The sequence below is a fragment of the Calonectris borealis genome, chromosome 11 (genome assembly GCF_964195595.1).
Source record: "Calonectris borealis chromosome 11, bCalBor7.hap1.2, whole genome shotgun sequence".
Lineage (NCBI taxonomy): Eukaryota > Metazoa > Chordata > Aves > Procellariiformes > Procellariidae > Calonectris > Calonectris borealis.
In genome coordinates this window covers 7465665-7479365 of record NC_134322.1, presented here as the reverse complement: position 1 = coordinate 7479365, position 13701 = coordinate 7465665, and the positions used below count along the sequence as shown (strand labels likewise).

General features: G+C 44.5%; 2 protein-coding genes across 2 annotated transcripts in view; both read left to right on the top strand.

Moving 5' to 3' along the window:
* Nucleotides 1-13701, top strand: part of SLCO3A1 (solute carrier organic anion transporter family member 3A1) — a 151951-nt gene that overhangs the window by 79122 nt on the left and 59128 nt on the right. The window lies entirely within an intron of this gene.
* CHD2 (chromodomain helicase DNA binding protein 2) overlaps nucleotides 7567-13701 on the top strand; it is a 309839-nt gene continuing 303704 nt past the window's right edge. The window contains exon 1 of the mRNA XM_075159865.1: nucleotides 7567-7570. The gene's annotated coding sequence lies outside the window, so the exon portion shown is untranslated. The remainder of the gene's footprint in view (nucleotides 7571-13701) is intronic.

The following is a 13701-nucleotide window of genomic DNA, read 5'->3' as shown; positions in this document are numbered from 1 at the left end:
TCTCACCTCCTGGGCTCTGCTTTGCTGCTGGCAGGAAAATGTGCTTTCAAAGCACAAGTTAGAAAAGAGAAGCAAGAAAACAAGATGCAAATTAGAGAAGAAATAAACTTCAGAAGAGGTTCCTTTGTGATTTATGACTCAGTTGTTCAGAGAGGCAGCCAGTGTAGCTTTTGATGCATCAAAGGCGTGTCACTGTTTCCTTTAATAAACTCATCTCATTCAGTGCCTTTGCACATATAGGGAGGCCATGGATTTACATGGCACCAGAGCTGCTTGCCCAGACACCGGCCTGTTGCTAGAAGGAAAAAAAAAAAAAAACAAAACACAAAAAAAACCAAACCAGAAACCTCCTTGCTGCTTTTTCTACTCTACCAGAGATCAATGCCTTGTGGTCACTTCTGTTTCAGTGGTAGATCTAATGAGACGCAATAGGCGTTTCTGCCTACAGGTACAGTACAACATGCTCGCCTGCTCTGTTTTTTCCACCTCGAAATACAAACGTGGGGCCTCAATTACATCTGTATCCCAGGAACAAGCAATTCTTCCCTTCAGCCACCTCAAATTCCCTCTGATTCTTTCAATTTATTATATAGCATAGAGGAATTGCTAGATTTCCCCACCCACAGTAGTGTCAAGTTGATAGCTCTGCTTCTTGCCTGCATAATGCTGTGAGCAGGCTTGGTTGCAGATGTCTTCCTCAGACCTACACCATTTGCTGTTGCTGAATAACCTTTCTGCTCCCAGGCAAAGTTGTAACGTCGAAGGCTAGAAACTGGTCTGCCAGAGTGGTAACCAGTGAGCCAGGACATTACGTAGCAGGAAGGCTGCCCATCATATGTCAGCTTTGCCAGCGCTTTTCCTTCCAGTGTTCTCTGATTAACCTGTGGACAAACTTCTCCATTTCTTAAAGTCTTCAAGTCAAGACTAAGCACCTTTCTGAGACATTGTATTTAAGCACAAGCGATTGGGGTCTTGGTGCACGGGTTACTTGGAGGAAGGCACAAATGAAGCTATTGACTCTGCAAAGCAAACTAAGATTAGCTGATCTGAGGATCTGTTCTGGTATTAAATGCTGGGAAGTGCAATTCTGCAATGTAAGGAGAATCCAACCTGCAGTCGGTTGTGATCGGATGTGTCTCAGGTTGCTGCCAGGCCATTCTGTCCTGTAAAATGTTAAAGCTGAAAACAAAAGCCCTGAGGCAAGTTGTGCCAAATGGGCTTTTCCTGAGCTGCATCCTAGAGCCCATGTTGGGAGGTAGAAATAGCGCGAATGCATCTCTTGTCTACCCGGAATGCAAACCTCGAGTCCTGGTCACACAGCAACTGTATCATACTGTATGTAGTTTATCGTTGTGTATCGCTTGAAGGAGTCTGTTGAGAAAATTGAGGCTTTTTCAGGTGTTGCTACTATGATGTTTGAACCAACCTGTCAACAATTTGTGTGGCATTATAAATATAGCCGGCCTACAATGTAGTAGAGAAAGAAATACTTGTATTTCTCTTTCCTCCCTATTCTGCCAAAGGCTAAGTCAAAGCATCTATGAAAAGAGTCTTTAGACATGCATTTTGAAAGACACCTAATTCCGGTTACCTTGATTTTGGCCTTTCTACCTCCTGTTTTGTGAAGTTGCACCAGTCTTCCAAACTGAGGCATCTTTTCCTTCTGAAAATCTGTAATGCCCAGCGCTTTTGTCAGATGGTGCTGCTTACTGCATTGGCTTAAAAATAGATCAGTACCTTCAGTGCTCTTCCCTCATTATGCCCAAATCAAGGGAAAAACCAAACCCGTAATTTTTACTGGCTGCTGTCAGTGTCCTATGCAACCTGCCAGCATCATGGCTTGTTCGTTATTATAGACAAATGAAAAACTGGAGGAAGTCCACTAACTTACGTGTTTTGCTTGGGTGGTCCTTGGGTCTTTATTGGCCCTGAGGCTTTGTTGCCCTCATTTTAGCAGAAACCAGTCTAGTTCTTGAACATGCATGGATCTTAACAGAGAAATCTGACTTTGGAGATCAAGAAATTAGAGCACAAAAGGCAGATTTCCTTGCACGGGGATGCACCGTAGGCCAGTGGCAGGGCTGGGAACAGCAGCTCTGTTGCTAGTCCTGTGCTGCATCTACTGGATCACATTGCCTCCCCCTTTTCTCTGCCCAGCAGTGCAGTTTGGGCTTTCCTTGCCCCTATGGAATAACAAATTTGATGCTATGCATTAACAACAGGTTTAGCAGGGATGCTGGCAGAGCAACAGAAGCAGGAAGGAATTTGGAGAATCATTTAATCTAATCCTTCTCGTCCCAATACGATTTAGTTGAGGTACTAACATAGCAGGAACACACCCATGTAAACAGTGTCACCAAGTGATCACTCTCTCTGCTTTCTATAAATACTTAGTCCTGCATTAGTGACTCTGCCCTGTAGACCCCCTGTCAGACAAGCCAGCTTTGTACATGCTTTTAAGCACTATATGCATGTATTGTAAATGTTAGCTGTGTATGTTGGTGGCGTAGCAGCTGGAGACCATTATGGTGTGACAACACTGCTCTCCTACACTTCACAGGAAATTCACTTTGGTCGACCTACATTTATCTCAGCCTCCACACGAACCTGCTCTGTAATCTCTCACTTCTGTTGTTGCAAATCTGAAATACTGAATCGGGAAACAGAGGCTTGCCAGAATTGTTAAATAAGCGGAGCCCGTGTTATTTGGAAACTGCCACTGTCTTCTTGCTCACGTGGTCCTGGAATGTGTCTCCTGGTAGGGGGAAGGGAGCAGTTGTGAATGTAGTTCTCAGAATGAGTCATTATGGTAAATACTATTTTTTTTAAATTTGTGAGTTAGGATTAGATGTTTCTGAAGTAATAAGTTAGGACCAGGCAAAAATCCTGATATGGCTACTAGCCAAGAGGCCTGATGCACATGTGATGTTTGAGCAAGGTAAAAAGCATCCTTTTAGGGAAGGCTATTTTTAGAAGTTACAAATCCTACCTCTTCCATGTACTGTCCTATTTTTAACCAGGAGTGCTTCCTAGCTCTCAGCTATGTTCCCAGCTGCGATCTACAGGAGCTTCTGTACAACATCGATTTATTAACAGCTTGTTGCCTATTATGGAACATGAACTTTGTGGTAATTGTACTGGCTTAACCAGTGACAAAACGGGTTTATTTTAGTTTCCTCTTTCTTTCAGCATCCCTTAGTACCACTCTCAGAGGAGGTTGCTAACCTGTGAGCAAATTTGGATTAGCAGGTAGTTAGACAGACAGACCGGCCTGGCTGGAGCTGTGAGATGTTTGGAGAGTAATAGAAAGGATCGGATGCTACACAACCCTCCCCTCCTTCTTTCCCACCCTCAAGGCTTTCAGCCCCAGCAACGGCCCTGACACACCTGCCTTTTAGGAGCAGGAAAGAGCATCCTGTAGACTATAAGGGCAAGTTTTCAGTAAGCAGTGAAGCATGGGACAGGACAGCCCATGGCCACAAAGAGGTGCAAAGGCATATATATAAGTTATAGATGGCTGTTGGCAAGGGAAGGAAGGCAGTGCGAGAGAGTGGCAAAGCCCATGCAATCTGTAGAAAGATTTCTGAGAAAAAGGGGGGCTTTTTGTTCATAATAGCTCCTTTTTACATACATGAGAGTTGTAGCACAATGATGCACGTTTTTGCAGGCAGACAGATGTTGCCTATTGAGAATTGGGTCAGAAAAGGTTGCATCTGCAATGAGTGTGTGATTAGTAATTACCCTGAATGGCCCTGTGTGAAAAACTTGCTGATTCCCGCAACTCACTATCTACTAGATGCTATTTAATCCCACTTGTAAGCTTTTGAAAGTCTGGCTAACAAAGTCTTTGCAGGTGTGATGTAATGAGCATCTTTGTAGAGTTGGGATCTGAATAGACATGATAAACACGGAGCGGGGAGGGGTGTGATATACAGGAAGGTGAACAGTGTGTGTAAGACTTGTGTGTGAGAAGGAGATGGAGAAGAATGAAGGGAGTTTGGCTAAAAGTGAGGGAGGAGGGTGTAAGATAATGATCCTGTAAGTGAGGGAGAGGATGGTTCAAACAGCCTGAACAACAGCCTGAACAAGCTGCTGTCACAAATTGCATGATCTGCCTGGACATTCTGCTTGAGGGGTTTCTGCAACTGATTCTTCTCACTTTAAGTCTTTATCTGATTCATCCTTGCCATCTTTCCTAAGGGTCCATCTCAGTATGCTCACACTCTGACCCCAGGGCTTGGTCATCTTGAGCAGCTTGTTGGACTATGAGTGTCTATCAACTCTGCTCCTTGCCTGGGTTTTTCATCCAAATGCTCTTAAATTCCCAGGCAACAGCCTGGTCCTGAGAAGTGGAAGAGCAGAGTGTGTCTGGAAAAGGGGTGGGTGCAGAGGGAGACCAGGATGATGGCATTCAAGGGAACTTTGACCATTCTTCGTGCATGGTTTTGATCATTTTGAAGGAGGAAATGTTGGGCTCAAGTACACTACCTTTTCCTCACTTTACTGGTGGTAATACCTATGTTTTACGTAGTTCATCACTAGATCTTCACCTCGGTTTAACAGTGAGGGAAACTGAGGCACAGAGAGCTGAAGAAGCTTGTCTCATTTCACCAGTAAGCAATGGGCAGAGCACAGTAGAAAGTGCTCCTGAACTGATGCTGTGAGCTGGCTTGCCCTGTCTCAGTCTGTCACTACCTGAGGGAGGGCCATGCCTGCATGGGAAGCGGATGCTTCTTTTAGCCCTGTTACCAATGGCATGAGCAAACGGCTTAGCCATGCTTCAGAGCATCTGCACCTCCCAGCCTCAGAGGTGGGGGCCCCCCCGCTCCCCCCCGAGAGAGAGCTCAAAAGCAGCAGCACAAAGGCTCCCGAAGTTACTTTAACAGATTTTATGGAGTGCAATTAAACCTCATAAAGGAACTTGTGTTGAGCTGGAGCATTGTTTATATTGAAGCTGATTGCTGGCGTCGCTCCCCCGGTGCTGCCTGCCTGGCCAGCAGCTTGGGACAAGAGCAGGGAGGGCTGGCAAATGCCAGCTTTTACATCTGGGTATTCCAGCTCGATAGGTACGCACGTGTCTGCGTTGTCCCATCTCCTGTCTTTTTTAATCTCTTATTCTACATCACCTATTGCTGTGGTATTATACAAGCACCCAGCAAATGATTTTAACAGGACAAATACCCAATAGTCGTGGGTGTTTTGGCTGAGCAGGAGATGGCCAAATGAGGTCTAGTAGTTGAAAGCTGAAGTTAGGCACGTTCAGAGAGCAAATAAGGGATGTATTTTTTTATACTGAGGTTAATTAACCATTGAAACAATTTACTGAACCATTGTCTGTCATGGGAAATCTCTTGGTCCAGGCCTCGATGTTCATCTATAAGATCTGCTTTAGCTCAAACAAATGCTCTGGGGTGATGTAGAAATTGCTAGGTGAAGTTCTCGGTGTTTGTGCAGGCTGTCTGGTTATGTTCATAATGATCCCTTTTGGCCTTACATGAATCCCCAAGGTGCTATCAAGTCTGTCTTTTTTTAATAGCTGTACTGTTTTTTAATGAGCAAGAGATAGTAGTCTAGGAAAGATTTGGTGGGGAGGAGAAGCAAGGAAGAAGGCACTGGACACACCTTTTTGCTCTGGACACACACTCAGGTTTGGACAAGAACTGCCCCATCAGTGGCTGGATGCTGTTTTGCTCTTCCTGATGTGTTTGATGCCCCTTCTTCATCGCAGCTGGGCTGGATCTCTCCCTCCCATCCTTCCTGTCCTTTATCTTGGGTTTGCACAGATAAATTGCATCCACGTTCTGGAGAAGAGGAGGAGAGGGAGGGTATTCACCCCAACGTAGATGAATTTCTCAAATCTGATTTAGCTTTTAGGTCCTCCCTGTGAAATGGTCCTCAAGAGAAGTGCTCTGATGATAAAACAGGCGTGAAGAACTTTCAAATGGCATATTAGGCAATTTGGACTTTTTTTAACATAGAGTATTTTGAGGGTGATAATGCCAAAGTTATATGCTTTTTTTACTCCATTCACTTCTGTTTTTCTGTTGCTGCGCGGCCTGGGAATACAATATGCTACTCTGCGATGGCAGAGGCTGTTCTCGCAGTGTTCCCATCACATTCAGAAATAGGAAGAACAAGATGTACCATGAACAAGATTATTTTTGTGAGACTCCACTCCAGCTTTGCAGTTCCAAGAGCTTCAAAGATACGTCTGATCTTTGGTGTGTTTACATACATCAAACAAGCTTTGAGGCTCTGCCCATTGCTGGCTGTGCAATCTTACACCCTGTTTCCCACCTTCTTGTTCCAAAGGTGTTTTGCTCCCAACTCCCACCAGGAAGCTTGGCTTGGAGGTCCCTGCTAAAGCTGGGATGAAGGATGGCCTTGAGACATCCTCATCTGGAGGGACAGTCCCAATGTCTGGCACTTTTTTCAGAGATAGAAGGCTGACTGTGGAGCCTGTGGAAAGAGGTGGGCATTGCCAGAGGATGGTTTGTGTCTCAGGTGGATTGAATTGCCTCTGAGCATGTTTCTCAGCCCTTGGAGAATGGAGTACCTATAAATCAGATGCATCACTATCTGTCTAAATAGGAGGAATGCATCTGAGCTGGAGAGAGATAAGAGATATTTGGCCAATTCATAGGTCAGTTGTATCTGTGAATTCAATGCAGACAAGCTTCCTTCAGCAGCAAAAAAATACAGAAGTGCTGTGGTGTTCTGTGTTTTCAAAAGTTCCGAGAAAGAGGTTACTGTATATTGGTATCATCAGTCAGGCGCTGCGGCCGTTGTCCTTTGCATGGGGCTGCCAAGCGATACACTTGATATGTCTCAGCGGGAGACCCGGACTCAACGTGTTGGGGAAGATGGCCTCTTCTATTTGATTGTTAATTATCTGCCTTTAATATAGTTCAGGCACTTGAAGCTTTATTTTTAGAGACTGATTCCTTTTTGTAATTAGATATAATGGCTGAAATAGTTGTTCTTTAATGACCCAGTTCTCATCAGGACCGACGCTGCAGCCAAAAGAAATGTTCTTATTCTCCTTTGTGTTTCTATATTCCTTTTTCTTAAAGTCTGGGGTGAACAGACAGATGAGCTTGGCCTGAAAGCCAAGGAGCTGGAGCCACACTTCTGCGGGGCTCCTACCGCTGTGCGGGCCAAGGCAAGAGCAGAGCCTTGACCTGGTCTCGGCAGCCCGGGTGCATGGGGGGATTTCCCTTCGGCGTTCCCCTCCAAGCAAGGCATGTGTTATTCCCGCGCAGTTGCATTGTGCTAATACTCTCCTTAATTGAGTTGCAAAACTCACGACCCAAAGATGAAGCCTAAGAAGGGGTTTGTCAGCCCAAATGTTTTCTGACTCTGTTGACCTAATCTGTAAGTAGGAACCTGGCCTCCTTGGTTACAAAACATTGCAAATAATGATGCCAGGAGCTAAGCTTTATCAGCCGCCTCTTCTTAAAAAAGATTTGTTGTATAATGGTGTGTTGGGTGTTATTTTGCTGTGATTTAAGGGTCTGGGTCTGCTCATTGATTTAAATATTTTCCAAGAGCATTATGAACCTGGATATTGGGTCAGATTTCTGGCTTGCAAACCTTACAGTTCAGTAACTCACGGGCTCTTTTTAATAAAAGCCCTCAGGAGAAGAGATGTGCCAGGGTGCAGTGAAATATATGCTCTCTTCACAAAGGTGGCAGCAGCTGCATCAGATGATTAATATTTTGTACATCCTGACACTGAAATGCAGGGTTTGGCTGGAGGATCCAGGTATTGTTGTATCACAACCATATTTTATTACATTTCAAGCTACAGCAACTGAAACAGCACAGTTGCTTCCACATGATAAATAATAGAAATAAAAGCTGATTAAATAACAGCCTTCCAAAAGGGGAGAAGCTGCTAGGAGCTTTCAGCCTTCTGATCTTCTGATTTGCTTTGTCTTTGCTTTTTTTTCTTGAGGTAGTTTATGGTACACGGTAAAATGTTCCCTGGGAACTGAATTATATAACTTTCAGCAGTGTTAATGCGTGATGAAATGAACACTGAGCCATTCAATTAACACTGCACTATTACTTACACTGATATACACAGACATATTAATGGCATCTGCATTGATATTGGTTGATCATAAAAATACTGCCATTGTCAGCAGCAGAAATTGCTGGATGTGCGGAAGGGTCAACGTAAGATACAATAAAATCCTGGTGATGCTGGTGCTCGGCTAGTGGCGTTCCCTTGCCATCAGGGGACCTGCTCGGCGTTTGCAGTTCTGCCAGCAGAATAAACCTCAGATGGGTACTTTTTATGTTGCTGAGTAGATATGTCAGTAACTACCAAGTTCTTCTAGTTTTTTGGGGTTTTTTTGGGTGGGGGTGTTTTGTTGGTTTTTTTTTTGTTTTGGTTCGGGTTTGGTTTGTTTTGGTTTGTTTTTTAAAAAGGGGGGGTCAAACCCATGATCTCTCCAGTCCAGGCTGCACTACTCAGGCTTCAGAGGAAGCACAGGGAGAGTTTGACATTTGTGTTAGGGAAAGCAGGAGCTGCATGGGTAAAGAGAAATCTTTGATTCCGCGGGATAAATGGAAGGGAACCTCAAACTGCCTTTTTCCTCTCTAAATTTCCATGTGTGTGAGGAAAGATATGAGATCTGCGATAAATACACATGGAATAACTTGTCCCTGATACTTGGTTCCCTACAACACACAAGGGCTTAAGGACAGTTTGAGTTAAATAACCCTTCCAGATATTTTTTATTTAACATTAAATTGTAATACAAATTTTGTCACTCTTCAAGTTCCTCCTTTCTGAGAACAAGGAATAAATTGTCCTTCTGTATTTAAGTACAAAATCCTGACACCAGAGACATCTGAAACCCCATCACAAAGGTCTTGTATGGCCATAAAATATAACTCTCAAAGTAATACGATCCCAAAGGCTGTTGGTTGTGTTGGCTGAAATGCACGCTTGGCAGATCTAGCAGCTCTTAAACGGCTTTTAAAAAAAATACCAGCAGCGCTAGGAGATGAACAAAAAGGTAGGCTCTCTCCAAACCTCCAGTTGCACACATCATGTTTGCATAACTCCCATCAGCAGTTTATGTTAGCAGATTTATGGAGTTGGCTTAGATTTATGGCAGAGAAACAGAACATGAAGGCCCTGGGGGACAGAGTCGGTTCCTGCCCCAGAGCAAAGACCTGCCCTTATCAGCGAGCTCCGAGCCAGGTGCCTGGCTGCAGAAGAGTGGTTTGAGCTCATTTGCTGTCTGCTCCTTTAAACAAGAGCAACCTCACCTGCCCGGTGATCCTTGGAGTCTTGTAGGAAAAGCCTGTTTGGTTTTTTTCTTTTGAAAATGTTGTAAAAAAAGAAAAAGGGAGAGGTTTGCAAGAGAGAGAGGTGAGTTAGTGTAATGTCCAATGTGCTGGCTTTCATCCTGTTTGATCTATTGTAGGGGTGATGTTTGCTTATCTCTGGTAATGATTGGACTGGCTCCAAATCAGTGGTTGACACCTGTAAGTAATTTATGTTGATATTCATCATCTCAGTTTCACAGGTAATGTATTTTAACCCATGCGGTACAGAGACTTCTCATTAGTGTAATGCAAGCTGCCCATCACGTTGTCCAGAGACCCCACGCTGGGAAACCAGTCACCAGCAGTTCAGAAACCTTCCCAGTTTGCATTGACTTTGTCTCTGTGTTTGATGACTGGGTTTAAAAGACACCATTCAGGTACTTCGGGCTTTACAAAAGGTTGGGTGGTCTGCCTGACGTCGTGTTAAATCTGTGCCCTGCAGTGTTGGAGATGGAGCAGGTAGCATTACCAGCTGATCACATCCCTTTGCACTGCGTTGGTTTTACTGCTTATAACTTGACCCCCAGTTTTCCATGCAAAGTCTACCTCAGGATTATTTTTTAGGAAGAAAAATAATTTTCTGCACAAACAACTTGTCTCAGTGTTTTGGTTTTTGTTACCATGTTCAGATAGTAACATAATTCTTACAGTTATCATGTACTCCCATGCCTTGCAATCTGGGGAGAAGTAATTTTGAAGTTTTAACAGGAGCCTTTTGTCATCACTACAGAAGTGTGCTTAACTTGGAGCCCTGAAAGATTTTCTTTTGTATATGCTTGGTGGAGATCTGGTGGAGACCTTTTCCAGGCTCTTCATCTGCACTGGGCATGCACATGCCATGGCTGCAGGAGCTGACCAAGAGGTTTCTTATTCTTAGTCTTCCTTCTCCTTTCTCAATGGCTGAGGGACCGGGAGCTGAGTCAAAACCTCACTCATCTCCTTCCACCGTTGCTTTAGTTTATAGTTTGTGTTTCAATCTAAAAAGCACTTGTTTTTCAGATCTTCCTGCATGGCAGATCAACTCTGAGTACTGCTTTTTGAACCTAAACATATCTTGGTTATGTCAGGCAAACCTGATACTAAACTAGTTCTGACTAAGCTAGAATTTTTTTTTTTTGTGTGGGAACAGCGAAAGGTAGATTTTTTTTTTTCCCTAGTGAAATAATGAACTATAAATTGATGTGTGCATCTGGACATTGTCTCTGCAATACTATATTTTTTCCTCCAGAACCACCTTGGCGTCATGCCCATGTAATTAAGTCAAAATGAGTAAGTAACACGTGCTTTGACTGTGCCATGTGGCTCCCTATTGTATGTGTTACAATGGAGCTTCTCAGAACATGCGGGTTAATTAACATCTTTTAGGGACCTGAATAATAGATAATGGTGCACAGGGCTTTAACGTGTTGGGCTCTAATCAGTTTATTAGAAGACAGATGAAGACAACACAGCAGGGCTGTATTATTCTTGTCTCTAGCCCTGGAAATTAAATTGCTTAGCATTTATTTGAAATTAACCAAATGCGATCTGTTTAAAAATGTACTAGGACCCATTTTGTTCAGGTCTATACTTTACTTGTTTGTTTGTTTTCACTGTTTCTGGAGGGGAAAGACAGCCATGTTCAGCCCCTTTTAGCGCCTTGTAGCACTCATCAGTACTGCTTTCTAAAACTCCCCCTTAGCTTAATTAACATTACAGTCTGTACCCAAGCAGCATTAATTAATCAGTTGGAAATGGCAATTTTGAAGATGGCAGTGGTGACTACCGTTAGCAATCTGCAATCAGCTTCGCTGCCCACACGACAGGGATGGCCCAAAGGAGCTGTGAGTAAGCAGCAGGCTTTTTGCTCATTTTTTTTTAATGTCAGAGGTAGAAATCCTGCTTTATTCTGTGGTTACACATCCCTGTTTCCACAGGGCAGAACCCAGCGGTGGGAAGGACAGGCTCTGGCAGTTTGACACTCTTGCATGTTGATGAGTGAATCTCTCTTTCTTCTTTCTCTGCTACCTTGCAGCGTGCTCTGCACAAACTACACGGCTGTCACATTGCCTGCTATCCCACATCTGTAAAGCGCTTCACAACCATCTGGAGATACCTAAGCATTGACCTATGCCACCTCTCGTTTTAGGACAGAGACTGCTCTGCAATGTGGCAGGTAGCTGAGCTGCTTTTAAACTTGCCTGATGCATGCAAGAACCTCACAAGTTAAGAGTAAGGTTTTGCTTTTACCATTCAAATAAATGCTTTGGAGGTGGCTTTTGTGACCCTTTGCAGGCTGCAAGTGCAGGGATACAAGTGCTGGCAGGCTGGAAGCCAGCCGGAGGGTGGCAATATCCCCAACTCGTGCACTTGTCACCCCATCATGGAAATGACTTGCAGAACCTGGGAAGTACCTGGTGGTACCCAACGTGTCCTTGTTTACAGGGTATCCAGTGAATCTTTATACAACAAAGAGTAAGGAGGAAAACTGCTTTCCCTGCAGTGCTCTGAAGGACTTTATTACTTGGCAGTCCATTTTTTAGGCCTTTTTTTTTTTCTTTTAGTACAGATGTTCTGTGGATGCCCCCTCTCTCTCTCCATTGCTGCTCAGTGGGCTGACAGCCTGGCAGGCTGATGCCTCCACAGCAAACTCAAAGCTTCTACTCAAAATCCTGGTGCTGACTGGTGTTACCAGAACGCAGCAGCCTCCATTCTTGAAGGGCTTTAGTGTGTTGAGTGGAAGTGAGATGCCTTGGTCATGGCAGTGGGATGAAACAGGAGCTTTCACCTAGGAGAGAGAGAAGAGAGCATGGCTGGAGGGTAAAGAAGTCTGTGTGATGGGGGCAGACGGATCCTCAGCTTGGCTGCTGCTTTTCTGTCCTTGTAGGAGAAGCAAAGGGGAGATGCAGCACAGCCAGAAAGGATAGCAACGTGGTACCCGGCACGTGTGTGAGATAAGATGTTTGGTGACGGAGTGGTGGGGAGACCCCAAAAAGCTTGGCTTGTATCGTCTCCTCTGACATTTGCCAGCAGTGGGAAGCGAGGCAGGTATATTGGGCTCAGTTTCTTCTGTCTTTAGGAGGGAAGGAAGGCAATATTTTTGACTTTTTTTTGCAAAATACTTTGAGATCAAGGACTGTAGAACGTGCAGTCCCTGACATGAGTGTTATTACTAAACTGAGGCCACAGAGATGTGACCTCTTCTAGCCCCTACTGTGCCAGCTGCAGAGTTTATTCCTTTTGCTGGTATTTAGGAGATGCTGACCCTTGATCCCAGCAGGCAGGGCTGCTCATCTGATCCCTCCCTAAACAAAAATCAGCCAGGTGACCGTGAGCAGTATAAACAGGTCTTTGCTAATCTGGTTCCTCTTGACTTGAACGAGGTAGGATACCTTTGCACCAATGGCTCAGCCAGCTGGCCTGTGCTTACTGCTTGCAAAAGAAATAATGAGAAGCAAAAAGGGGGCACAGCTGCACTTGAAAGGGAACATTTGTCTGTGGCTCAAGTCTTAGAGCAGCATTTATTACTGCTGTTGGGCGGACAAGGTGGTGTGTGTATGGAGAATCACCCACCAAACTGTCCTTAAATTGGCAGGGAAGTTTCAGTGCAACTCATACACTGTAAATACGGCTCCAGGTAGCTGAAAGCAGAATATGCGACTGTCTGCTCTCCTCCTGATTCATGCCATTTTTTTACGATGACCGTTAAAAGGAGAGGTGTTTGCATTCCCTCTGCCCACAAAGATTACATGGGGCCAATAGGCAGCACGAGTCACTTTTCTGAAATGACAGTACCTTGTTCACATGTATTAACTTCTTTTGCCTTCTGCCTCTGGTTTATTTACAAGCCAGACAGTATGCTGCCTAAATACCAATAGTGAATAATGAGGATTAAGTGTTACCTCTGATTCTGTTGTTATGAATATTTCAGAACTTTCTATTCAGGCTTAACTGCTATTTTGGTGCAAAAAAGGCAAGTCTTGGGAGTTGAGCTGCGGTTGGCCGTGACATCACAGCGCTGTGATTTTGGGTCTGGCATGACACATATTCTGGAGAGCTAAGTGATGTGGTTTAACCCCAGCCAGCAGCTAAGCCCCACCCAGCCGCTCGCTCACTCCCCCCCAGTGGGATAGGGAGAGAATCGGAAGGGTAAAAATGAGAAAACTCGTGAGTTGAGATAACGACAGTTTAATAGGTAAAGGAAGAGCCGGGCACGCAAGCAAAGCAAAACAAGGAATTCATCACCACTTCCCATCGGCAGGCAGGTGTTCAGCCATCTCCAGGAAAGCAGGGCTCCATCGCGCGTAACGGTGACTTCAGAAGACAAACGCCATCACTCCGAACGTCCCCCGTTCCTTCTTTTTCCCCCAGCCTTAT